Source organism: Lissotriton helveticus, chromosome 1_1, assembly GCF_964261635.1.
Source record: "Lissotriton helveticus chromosome 1_1, aLisHel1.1, whole genome shotgun sequence".
In the NCBI taxonomy this organism is placed as follows: Eukaryota; Metazoa; Chordata; class Amphibia; order Caudata; family Salamandridae; genus Lissotriton; species Lissotriton helveticus.
The window spans coordinates 685,695,046-685,707,871 of NC_136057.1; the positions used below are offsets into that span (position 1 = coordinate 685,695,046).

Consider the following 12,826-nt stretch of genomic DNA (forward strand, 5'->3'; position numbering starts at 1 on the left):
TTGGGTTCTATTTACGCCCCCAATACGGAGCAACCTGCCCTCCTGGCGACCTTAAATCACATCCTTCAGAGGTATGTGGGCCTCCCCTGGCTGTTAGGCGGCGACTATAACATGGTGCTGGGTACTCAGTTAGACTGCTCTTTTCCGCCCCTACGTGTAGTGGCAGCGACCTCGGCGGCGCAAGCTCTCAGAGACTGGTTAACGCACTGGGGCATCCATGACCTCTGACGTGCACAGCACCCCACAGACAAAATGTACTCATACTACTCGCCGGTGTACGGTCTCCATGTTCTCCTGGACAGAATAGTAGGCTCCCAGTCCCTGCTCCTGCTCCTGACTAAGTCGGAATACCTAGGTAGGACGCACTCAGATCACAACCCCATGTGGTTCCAGATTAGCTGGGCGGTGGATAGACCCCCGGTGCCCACCTGGCGACTTCAGCCGGCTGCGCTGGAAGATGCCGAGTTCAGGTCATCACTGGGTACTGCCATCCTATCCTACTTTGAGGAGAATGAGGACACAACGAGCAACAATATAGTGGAATGGGACGCCCATTAGGCAACTCTCTGGGGACACTGCATAGGGACCACGTGGAACATCCGCGCACGGGTGTCCGTGTCACAGACCCGCATAGAATCCGAGCTTTTGCAGTACGGCGGAAGGCTGAAGGAGCGGGTAGGCATACGCTTGAGCTGGGGGAGCTACAAGGTGAGCACGCGGTCCTACTTAAACGACTACATTGCCACAACTACGCAGTGCACAGGGCCAAGACGCACGCGAAGGCGGATAGAGCTGGCTGCTTACTGGCCTGGCTGATTCAAGCCGCAGAACGCAATGCCCCGATTGGTGCCATCCGCTCAGGGGACGGGACAGTGGTGTATACGCAGCGCGAAATTCATCAGGCACTCACCGATCATTATCGGGACCTGTATAGAGCTCGAGGCACTGGTCAGGAATATGCGGTGACTGGCTTTCTGGAGTCAGTTGCGCTGCCCACTGTCACAGACGCGCAGAAGGCAGAGCTGGATGCCCCACTCACGTTAGAAGAGGTGGGAGACGCGATCCAGGCATTGGCGACGGGGAAAACACCGGGGCCTGACGGCCTGCCAGCCGAATACTTCAAAGCGAATAGGGACATCCTAACACCGCAGCTTCTTCAGATGTATAGGGCATCGATAGAGGAGGGCCATCTTCCGTACTCTCTGCGGAAAGCGCGCTTGGTGTCCCTACCTAAACCTGACAGAGACCCAATGTCCCTGAGCTCGTATCGCCCGTTGGCGATGCTCAACACAGACTATAAGATACTAGCTAAAATGCTCGCTGAGCGTCTGGCGCCAATGGTCCCGCATTTAGTCCACCCGGACCAAAATGGTTTCGTACCGGCAAGGTCCACATCTCTGAACCTCAGGAGGTATTTCCGAGTAGCGACAGAAGCGGCGGCGGTCTGGCCCAGAGCGGGGTGCCTGGTGCTGGACTTAGGACCTTTGATAGCCTTGAGTGGGGCTATCTACTGGCGGTATTGGAGGCGTATGAACTGGAAGGGAACTTCCTGCAGATGGTGGGGCTACTGTACAGGAGTCCTGTGGTCCGCGTCCGGCTAGGGCCGTACATCTCGGAGGAAGTGGCGGTGGGCAGGGGCACCCAGCAGGGGTGTCCTCTGTCACCGCTGCTCTTCGCGCTAGCCATGGAACCCTTGGCGACAGCCATGAGACAGCTCCTGGCTGACGGAATTCCACTAGGTGACGGTGTTTATCAAGTGTCTTTATATGCCGATGATTTATTGGTCTTTGTCAGAGATGTCAACCACATGCCAGAACAGCTTGACCCGCTATTGAGTCACTTTGCCGGTTTCTCGGGGCTCCGAGTCAATGTGGGCAAGTCCTGCCTCTACGCCTTCAACAGCGAGGTTACCGTTCCGGAGTATAGCCTACAGGGCACGAGAGTTCAGTGACGAGCGGACACGTTTAAATATCTGGGGATCCAGACCTGAAGGACGGAAACCTAGGTAGAGCGGTGACGGCGCTCAAGGCACAGATAGGCTACTGGTCCACACTCCCCCTGACGCCCACAGGCAGAGTGGCCCTGGCCAAAATGGTGATGCTCCCTCGCCTCCTATACTATTTTGCGAATCTGCCTCTGTTCGTGCCTGCATCTTTCTTCTCCAAGCTCAATGGGATCCTACGAGCCTTTATCTGGGGCGCATCCCGGCACCGTCTGGCCCTAGGGAAACTGTTCCTCCCTACAGGCAAAAGCGGCCTACGGATGCATACGGAGCTGGATCTGACCCCTCTCCATGGAAAGTGGGAGCTTGATATGGGAGGTGCGCTGGCGGACAAAGAATGGGAGAGGATACTCAAAAGCCCGGTGCACATCCCCAGAAACATGTGCTTTCGCCAGATCCAAGAATATATAGTCCACAGGGCCTATCTCACCCCCGCCTTAATAAACAAATACTTCCACAGGGTGGATGCGTCTTGCCCCCGGTGTGGCGAGCTAGATGCGGATCTCCTTCACATTCTGTGGCACTGTCCAGGGCTCGATACCTATTGGAGGGACATCGGTGCCCGGCTCGCGCAATGCACTGGCCGTACAATCCCTTGCAATTGGCCTGAATTTCTGTTGCACCACTTCAAGCGGTCACCTAAGGACAAGGTATCGTCCCGCTTTCTAGACCTGGGGATGGTTGCAGCGGTGCGGCTCCTCACAAAAAGATGGAAGGCAAGTGACTCGCCCAGTGTGCAGGCGTGGACCTTGTCCCTCCTGTCGTGGGCCCGAGCGGAGTGGACCGCCATTAGGAGAGAGGAAACAGTGGGGCTCCGCTGAGAGCCCTTGGTGGAAAGCTGGGAGGGCATGCTCAACGCACTGCAGGTGGCAGAGGCTGACACAGATGAGGGGGTGGAGGGGGACTTTGCGGGCAGAGTGGATAGCAGAGGGGAGGGGTGCACGGCGAACAACAACAACACTGAAACGCAAGCTGGGGCCCGCCATGGGAAAGTGGAGAGGGTGTAATAGGAATAGTGATACATGCATATGATAAGGGGGAGGGGAGAGTCGGTAAGACAGAATAAGGGGACGAACACACATTTTTAGAAAAGGGAGGGGGAGGCGGGCTTCGGGGATGGGAATGAGGGGACGTTTTGTACTGAATCCTGGCGACAATGCCGTATCTTGTTGTTATTGTTTTCTTGCAAATGTTACGATTGCAACTGAGTTACACGTGTAAGACTTGTCTCTCCACGCAGAAATGGGACGCAATGACTCTTGTAAGCTGCAGACATGTCTGGGCGCCCGAGACTTAGTCACCTGCCATATGGGTGAAATTGTATTAGCGCCTTAATACCCTCCTTGGTGATTGTAATTTGCATGCGGATGACTACTCCTGTCCGATTAGCGCTAATTTTTTATCTTCTCTGGCTACTTGCAAATTGTTTCAGCTTGAGCTCACCCTACCGATAGAGCCGGGCACATATTGGATCTTATCTGTTCCAATCTCCCTGAGATCTTTATTTATGAGCCCATTCCTGTAATTTGATCGGATCATTTCATTATCCCTTTTTCTATCCTTCTGACCTGTGTAGACAGACCTACGATGACTCCACAGGTACTAGGTAGAAACTGGAGTAAAATCTCTTATAGTTCGCTCAAGGAGCACCTTAATGATAGCTGTCCTATCCCGGCGGAGAACCTGGATTCACGCATCTCCAACCTCAATGACTGGATTAGTGAGGCTATTGATTCTCTGGCTCCCCTTAGGCCAATAAAAACATTCAGAGCCTCCCCAGCCGCTCCCTGGTATTCGGATGAACTACGACGGCAAAAATCAGCCTGTAAAATATTGGAAAGGCGCTGGAGATCAGGGTACTCTGTAGAGAGTAAACAAGAGTACCGAAGAGCCCTCAAAGAGTATCGGAAGCAGATTATCATACATAAAAGAGGCTTCTTGGCAGAGAATATCGACAAAGCTAGAAATGCCTCATGAGAAATCTTCTCTATTGTTAGATCATTTACTGATCCACAGGCACTGATTCGTCAGCAGCATGTCTCACAAGAGCTCTGCTCCCAGCTTTCCGAATTCTTTGAGAATAAGATCGCTCAGATCTACGCTTCTTTCCCCGCTGGTAATAGCTCGGGGTCCCATGTGGTTCAGACGGACCTGATTCATCAAGGCCCAGTCCTCGCTGAGTTTACAGAAATACCGGAGGACTTTTCCCTACGGGAACTACTCAGATGTAGGTCAGGAGCCCCTGGAGACCCCTGGCCGGCGAAACAATATAAAGCTCTGGCCTCCTTCCTTAACCCCTTTCTTGACCCTTAATGGAATTCCTCCCTGGCTACGGGTATCTACCTGGAAGCATGGAAGCAAGCTTCCTTAGTTCCGATCCTAAAAAAGGCCAACGCAGATCCAAATGATCCAGCCAACTACAGGCCGATATCACTTCTCCCTGCACCAGCTAAGATCCTGGAGCGATTAGCCCATCAACAAATTTCTGGTTTTATTGAAACTCATGGTCTTTTCCATGATTCCCAACATGGTTTTCGCAGAGGATACAGTACGGAGTCAGCCCTTATTGAGATGGCGGACTCCGTCCGCTGGGCATTGGATCGGGGTTCGAGGGCGGTGTTGGTGCTGCTGGATTTATCGGCGGCATTCGACACCGTCTCTCACCCCATACTCCTGGATAGACTGAGTACTATAGGAATCTAGGGCAAGGTCCTTAAATGGATAGACTCCTTTCTGTCTAACCGAACGCAGCAGGTGCACACCCCCCCTTTTACTTCCACACCCAGACCGTTGAAATGGGGTGTCCCCCAGGGCTCGTCCCCGAGCCCGCTTCTTTTTAATGTTTACTTTGCTCCCTTAGCTGATATGATCTCCAAACTGGGTATCAAAACTACGTCGTATGCCGACGATATCCAGCTGCTTTTTACTTTTGAGGATCCTTCCCTCTCCTTTTTTGACCCTCTTAAATCCTGCATCAGGGACATTGCTAAATGGATTGATCTCAATTTTTTAAGATTGAATACAGCTAAAACTGAAGTGCTTTTCTTCAATCAGCCAATATTTGGTGGCCGGAAGATCTTAGCCAAGCCCCGATTCCGAAGGACACGGTTAGGAACCTCGGAGTCCGGTGGGATCAACAGCTGTCACTTTGGTGTCAGGTTCAATCAGTTTCGGCAGCTTGTTTTTTTAAAATTAAAACGCTAAAAAAACGTATCAACTATTTACCTAGTGCTAGCCGAAAGACCATCGTCCATGCATTAATTATCTCGCATTTGGACTATGCGAACAGACTCTATTTGGGTTTATCTTCTGGCCTTTGCCACAAACTTCCATAAGTCCAAAATGCAGCGGCTCGCCTGATTGGGGGTCTATCGCGAAGGCAGCACATTTCACCCTACCTCCGGGAATTGCACTGGTTGCCCATGAGCAAAAGAATTGAATTCAAAGCCATGACTTTGGCCTATCGTTCTACTCAGGGCATTGGATCTGTCCATATTAGAACTATCCTTCGTCCTTACTGTAACCCCAGAGCTCTTCGCTCAAATTCCAAGTTTTTATTGACCATTCCCAGATTCAAAAAATCCCGTGCTGGAGGCAAAACATTTGAGCTCAGTGCCGCTCAACGATGGAACAAGCTGCCCTTGGGTTTGCGCATGATCAAAACTGAATCTGAATTTCGTCGCGCTCTGAAATCCTACCTTTTTTGTCTGTAACCTTTCTGTTTGAGAGATCTTGTGGTCAATCACTTAGCGCAGGGACACCCCATTGGGGTAGCTGCACGCTCTATAAATGACACAATAATAATAATAATAGCACATTGCACTGTCAGCGCACTGGTAACTGGACACTGTTGGCAAAGTATTTTGATGTACATGGTGCACGCAATGAGATGTTGAAAATGAAAATGGAAATGCCAATAAAAAGAGTTGACAAAAAAAATAAGCATCTCCTCACAAACAGTCAGAATGTACATTGAAATGCAGACTGCATGTAAACTGCGCCAATGCGGAAACATACATGGAACACAATGTGAAACCATATCTCCCCTTCACATTGCAGAGGGACAATCAACACCTCCTGCACACAGACATGTCATGTCTATGATCAATCAAGTGTGAAAGCATGGAATGTAGGGGCAGTGACTCCCCCTTATGTACATGTTGCTCATGTACCACTTCATTTGGCTAGGCGCCTTGACGCCCTCTGGGGCTAAGTTGCGCGTTATAAAACTTGCTTCATTCATTCATTCATGTTGTGGGTCTTGAGTCACAGGGTGCATCCCTGCATAATGGTGGTACATATTTGACCCCAAAAGAAGCCTTGTTGTAACTAGTAAGTCACGAATGACAGCCCATATGTAATGATTTGGGACACATGTGAAACAACGAAGAGTGGGATTCCATACTATCTATGAAACACAGATCTGCCATTTCGAATACGTAACATCCTAAACAGTCTCTCCCTACAACGCTGACACAACCACCATCTATCATCAAATTATGAAATTGTTGGCACTACATGTCGCACTTACACTTGTCTGAGTGATCAGCTGGTACAGGTGAGTGACATGCACTCAGGGAATGTGTCTTGGAATGTATTTATTTGCACATGATGTGCCTGTGGTCATTTTGTACTGTCCCATGATTGCTAAGGACTGTCACAATGTGACGTGTTCATGTGAAGAAATTGTCAATGATGGTGTTTGTATGGGCTATTCCTGCTGCGGCTGCAGTAGGGTGTGGTCCACCGGCCTCATCTTCTTCATCATCATCCGGTGCATCTGGCACTTTGTCCGTGGGGCATTGGTGCGCACACATATGTTTTGCAACACACAACATGCAATGATCCTCTTGCACACGATGTCTGGGCTGTACAGGAGCCTTCCACTTGTGATGTCCAGGCACCTGAAACATGACTTCAACACGCCAAATGTGCATTCCACGATGCCCCTGGGGCGTTAGTGGGCCGCATTGTACTGCCTCTGGGCCTGTGTGTTCGGGGCTCGGAGGTCATCTTCCAAGAGCAGAGTGCATATCCTTGATCACCTGTGACAGTGACAGAGAGACATGAGTCAATAGTTTGTTGGGCATGATGTGTTTGCAGGCTCACTGGTACATTTGTGTGCGACATTGTGTGACTTTGTGATTCCTGTTTGACATGTACTTCTTGTAGCAAATGTGCGGCATCAATGTGTATTACGTAGCCTCATTGCTGCTCCTCCACTCCCCGGGCCTATTTACAATTGTGTGTAGCGCAGTTGCATCACGTGCACTCCTACGGCACACCATTGTCATGCCTGTCTGCGCATGCCCAAAAGCCTGACAACGACACAGTGATGTTGTGCGCTGAAGGTGTGCAGCCACTTGTGAGAAGGCCTATGGTAAGGATAGGGCGGACACAGATGTAGAGTTCATGGCTGGCTGAACTCGTCATGCGTTGAGGGTAGACCTTTGGCTTATGCTGCAGTAATTGCGACACACACAACAGTTGGCATGTATGATCCCTGACCCCGAGCGGGCTTGCGCTCCCTCATTTATCCCTTCGGCCGAGCCTGCACTCCGGGGGCATGACACAAAGCAACATTGTCCATTGCTGGACTGGTGGCACCGCCGCTACAACAGAGACACCCGCATTAGTTACTTCCTTGGCAAGGCCTAAACTTGCTAAACACTGGCTGGACAATAAACACAACATCTCCCAGATACAGTTTTCAGTCCTGGAAAAAATCAATCAACAAGAAGGAGAGGATCTCACTAGATCCCTCCTCCAAAGAGAAATATTTTGGATTAAAAGATTAGGGACCCAGGAGCCAAAAGGGCTCAATGAAAAAATTGACTATTCGTGTTTCTTATAAATAAGGGTGCACCCGGAGTGTAGTGCATTTGTAGGTCTCAGACTGACATGAAAAGATTTGTAAAGCCCTGTTGTATATTATCTATTCTAGTAGAATGTTTATTGTATGGTTATGTTATTATTGTTTTACATCACCTATCTTTAATTTGGTCGTTTTTTCGTTATATTATTTTTTATTTATTTTTCATTTTCGTTACTTCTCACGTTGTTTTCACTGAAGTTTGGTGAGGGGTTCGATTACTGATTAGGGAATCAGTGGGTGTTCCCCTGAGCAGTTGAGAGTTGTTGTGATTCAGAGTCTTTGGTTTTTAGCTATGGGTAATATCGATTTTTAGCCCAGGTTAAGATGGCGCCTGTAGTAAGAACCATGTAGTCTGTTTTCTATGTTGTTTCCGGAAATCACAGGGTAGCATACGCCATGGAGGCAGTAAAAGCAGAGAGCCTTTCACCCCAGCATTGTGGCGAACGTTACCGCATTCAGATGGAATAGAATTACATACCGGATTGGTGTTTAGAAGGTAAATTCGTGTTGTCATGGGCGGTGTAAACCTTCAGGGGTTAGAGAGAACGGGAGCCTAAACAGCGTGTTTCGCTTTTGCGGGAGTTGAAAGTTTGCCGTTTTGAAGGTAGTGACAGTCAGAATGAGGTGGATAATGATTTAAAACCGAGGTAAGACGTTGGGATGTCTCTATGAATTTGTGCAGATTACAACATTACCAGTAATGCTGATTTTTTGACACTGTCGGTACTCTTGATAGGTGGTTCATACCATTTTAGGTTTGGAGTGTGAGTATATTTTTGGATTGCTTCTCACATTTTTGTGGTGAGGTGTCGGAATGTGCACGTTTTATTGGATTCTTCTTTTTTCATTTCACTAAAGTCAATTCTTGTACTGCCTGCTACATCTAAAATTCATAAAGCTTAACTCACAGTATGTATATATTCAGTTTCAGGCCCCTGAGGAAGAGTCTTTCAAGACTCGAAATGCATCGGGCTTAAACCAGCTTGTCATACCTTGTTATAATTTCATGAAATGGAAAATTGATTATAAATGTGAATTTAATTGTAATGTCATGTTATGTTATGTCACAGATCCATTGAATTGATGACTTAAATCAAAAAAAAAAAAAAAAAAATCATGTTTAAAAACACAAAACATATGTTTATGTTCAAGAATGTACAATGAAAAAGATTTTTTTGAAAAGATATGTTTAAGTTGATAAAATAGCAGTGAATAATTCACACACAGCAACAGTGCGCAGAGGTTGAGTGGCCAGTCCATTCAAGTTAGGAAGGCCTAAACTTGACCACGCCCAGAGCCCCGGGTTGATTAACCACACCCCTACGCTGGACTGTCGTATGCAAGTCCACTCCGCTTATGCTCACAGGGGGATACGAACCAGCTACATGGCCCAGGTCTACCCCACTGCCTGAGGTGACATGGTTGCGTCTGCTGTACACAGCACAATGTAATGTGGTAGGGCCCGGGGACAACAAAAAACACTACGGTGAGGTAGGACCCAGGGGAATATTTAAAGACCAGGCTCTGGAAACAGTCCCCACAGATACAGAACAACAAAGAAGTACCAGAGGGTCTGAACGAAAAGTGAGTTTACAGTGGGCAGGGAACAGGTCAACAACAAAAGACCCCTAAACTGACTAGAAAAACGTGGTATACAATGACAACTCGATAGATGGTCAGAGATACCCATCAGTCACCACTCGGAACCGCCCTTCTTCATTTGGGATTTGTCAAGACCATCTATGCAAGTATGTATTCTACAGACGTAAGGAGACCAGGTGGTAGATAGTTCTCCTCCGCTGAACAAACAAAAGTATGGTCTATCACTCTTTAAGACTGATGAGTGGTGAAGCGTGGTGTGACTTAAACGTGAAAAAGTAAAAGTACAAAAGTGTATATAAAATTGGATAAGGGAGCATAGAACAAACTTTATTCGGATGATGCTCGCTTCGCCAATATTAAAAATTTGTTAAAGACAGTTTGAAAAATGCGCTGTCTAGAGATGGAACCAGGTCGACATGTTTCAGCAAAGTGTGGACATAGTTGTCCTTGCTTTCTTCAGGACCTCATAACAAATAAATGCTACTGCAAATAGTAAAATAAATAATAAGTGACAACTAAGAAACAGTATAAAACAGACAAGTACAAAAAATCACCTGCAGTCTCCAGGGGAAGAGTCTTGTCTTTAGCTTACAGCTAATGTCGTTCACTGAAAGGTCAGAGCAACAGGGGTCAAAAGTCAGATTGACTAACTACACACATCAACTCACATAGAAACTAGGTCTAATCAGTATAGGCCTTAGACAGAGTCAAACTGATAGTGCTGACTAAAAACACTCATAACAGTAGTGTAGTTAAATGTCCACTATCTGGATATATGACAAGCTACTAAACTTACTACACACTTTTTAGAAGCCAATCATTTGTCCACTGAATTCCAATAGACTGTGTTGGAACAACCCTTCATCCCATCCCACACTGCGGATGTAGCAAAATTTCTCCTGGTTAAGGAACAGAAATGGGTCCTTAAGCTTGACACCCATCATAATGGGCTCAACGACGAGATTCCATGGTCTACTGTGTAATCAGATCAGAAACTGTAGTATTATCGTTAAATATCAGTCCTGTTACCCACACCCTCTCAGAATGGTTTTGAGAGGTGGATGTAATTAGACACTTGTAATCCGACCCTCTGTGCTGGGACAATACAATCATTTAATACCTGTTTTGTGATCTTATTGCCAATCTGGCTGGTCGTTAAGAATGTTGCGAAGTGGTGTTGTCGCTGCTTTTTGCACGGGAAGGCCTACTCTGCATCTCATTAGCGTTAGTTGCTGTGGTCATCAGTGGCGATGTTTTCTGTGGCTGCTATCGCAGGTAAACTGGTGATATCGGCTGTTGGCACCAGCTTGTGAATGAGGCGATACATTTATTGCCACTTTGGCTGCGATGAAGTGACGATAACTCAGCGATAAATATGTAAGTATGGGCAAATTTTGCGAATCAGCGGTTCGCAAATTTGCGCAAAATCACAAAAAAATCTGCGAATTCACGGATTTTGTTTGCGAATTGCACCATACTTAACTGGAGTACTTTCTACTGGCTAATCAGTAAGTGCTACCTCATTGGGTAAATCTGTATCGTGCTTTTCCTACACTACAGCTGTGTAAAGGCCCAAAAGAGTTGTCTCCAGTGACCCCGTGTGTCTGTAACTTTGCCACCGCACCCATAGGCGCCGAGGTCCCTCGAGTGAGCTGTCCATCACAGTGGGGGAAAGGGCGGGAAGAGGTTGCATAGCCTAGTGTGTGTGGGCTGGGGCCGGGCTTCTGTGCGAGTTCACATGCCTCAAGTTTATAAAGGGTCAGAGGCCGATCAGCGCAGCAAAAGAGGAGAAAGCAGTAAGTGCTACCTCGTTGGGTAAATGTATTGTGCTTTTCCTGCACTACAGCAGCGTAAAGGCCTGGCAGAGTTGTCTTCAGTGACCCCGTGTGTCTGTAACTTTGCCACCGCGCCCATTGGCGCCGAGGTCCCTCGAGTGAGCTGTCCATCACAGTGGGGGACAGGGCGGGAAGAGGTTGCATAGCCTAGTGTGTGTGGGCTGGGGCCGGGCTTCTGTGCGATTTCACATGTCTCAAGTTTATAAAGGATCAAAGGCCGATCAGCGCAGCAAATGAGGAGAAAGCAGTAAGTGCTACGCCATTGGGTAAATGTATTGTGCTTTTCCTGCACTACAGCAGCGCAAAGGCCTGGAAGAGTTGTCTTCAGTGACCCCGTGTGTCTGTAACTTTGCCACCGCGCCCATAGGCACCGAGGTCCCTCGAGTGAGCTGTCCATCACAGTGGGGAAAAGGGCGGTAAGAGGTTGCATAGCCTAGTGTGTGTGGGCTGGGACCGGGCTTCTGTGTGAGTTCACATGCCTCAAGTTTATACAGGGTCAGAGGCCGATCAGCGCAGCAAATGAGGAGAAAGCAGTAAGTGCTACCTCGTTGGGTAAATGTATTGTGCTTTTCCTGCACTACAGCAGCGTAAAGGCCCGGAAGAGTTGTCTTCAGTGACCCCGTGTGTCTGTAACTTTGCCACCGCGCCCATAGGCGCCGAGGTCCCTCGAGTGAGCTGTCCATCACAGTGGGGGAAAGGGCAGGAAGAGGTTGGATAGCCTAGAGTGTGTGGGCTGGGGCCGGGCTTCTGTGCGAGTTCACATGCCTCAAGTTTATAAAGGGTCAGAGGCTGATCAGCGCAGCAGATGAGGAGAAAGCAGCCTCCTGGTCACTGGAAGTACAGGGGTATTGCACTCGAGAAACTTGTGGATGCCTAGACCTCCATCACGGATTAAAGCTAATTGTAGACGGTAGATCTGGGGAGAAAGCACACCTGCCTAGCATCGACCGTGCTCACTAGATACTTGGGCTGATTATAATGTGTGACTGATTTTGAGCTTCAACTCGGGCACCTGCTTTTTTTATCTGTAAGTGCTTCCTGCTTAGATTTAATTGTTGGGTCAGGCGCCTTGTTGCCTAATTGTAACTATTCTCTGATCCTGCTTCGAGGGTCAGAGCAGGGTCAGTGAATAGTTGCAAGTAGGCAATGAGGCGCCACTCAGGAAGCACTTGCAGTGTTACAGCAGGTGCCCAAGTTGAAGTTAATTTCTTTGTAACCATTTTACAAAGAAATTAGCTTCAATTTGGGCACCTGCTTTAACCCTGTAAGTGCTTCCTGAGCAAAATTCGTCCCGCTTGCGGATTCGCAGATTTTTCCGCGATTTTGCGTGTAGAAAGCAGCCTTGCGATGTGCGTATAGATTTGGGATGTTATGGATAAGTAGATAGGCCTGTTACCCAATGGATGAATATAGAGATGACATTTGTACATAGTGCGAAAAGAAACCTTGTAGGTGATGTTCAGGGCATTGCAATAGTTTCAGGGAAACAAATCCAATGTTGTCGCACATGTA

General features: G+C 48.1%; 1 protein-coding gene across 3 annotated transcripts in view; it reads left to right on the top strand.

Moving 5' to 3' along the window:
* Positions 1 to 12,826, top strand: part of TSPAN19 (tetraspanin 19) — a 361,288-nt gene that overhangs the window by 217,753 nt on the left and 130,709 nt on the right. The window lies entirely within an intron of this gene.